At 32.1% G+C, this 495-nt stretch overlaps 1 protein-coding gene across 2 annotated transcripts in view; it reads left to right on the forward strand.

The window, feature by feature from the left end:
- LOC119586181 (TRPM8 channel-associated factor 2-like) overlaps positions 1 to 495 on the forward strand; it is a 29442-nt gene that overhangs the window by 6775 nt on the left and 22172 nt on the right. The gene's annotated exons all lie outside the window — the stretch shown is intronic.

Here is a 495-nt window from a genome sequence, read left to right on the forward strand (position 1 = left end):
TCGCTCCCTCTTCTTGTAAAAAAGGAACAAAAGCTCAGGTTGGCTCCGTTTAAAAGTAAAAAAAAAAGAAATCTACAAAAAAGCCCTTTTGGGTTTTTTAACAAGCTACTTTTCTTTTTATTTTGTATAGCGTTGTAAAGTTTGCCCTTTATGAATATAAAAAAGCCTCTGCATTTTATCCATTTTGTGATGGCATTTGCTGGAAATCGCCTTGTTTTTTACCCCCGGGAAAAGAAAATTTAGCTCATTTAATAATTAAAAGGCTGTTCATCGGGGTTTTCTTTTTTTTTTAAATTCTAGCTTTTAGAAGATCTCAGAATATAATGTGTAATTTTGACTTTCAAATGTATTGCCAGTAATAACCGACAATAAAGACAAAATGCTGACTAAATGCTTTAATTTATGAAACAGGTTTCTAGGAAATTCGGAATGGGTTAATGATTAACATATGCTGCTGCCAGTTTGTGCCTGTCTATAGATAGATAAGCGAATATT

This window comes from Penaeus monodon, chromosome 21, assembly GCF_015228065.2.
Source record: "Penaeus monodon isolate SGIC_2016 chromosome 21, NSTDA_Pmon_1, whole genome shotgun sequence".
NCBI classification, from domain to species: Eukaryota; Metazoa; Arthropoda; class Malacostraca; order Decapoda; family Penaeidae; genus Penaeus; species Penaeus monodon.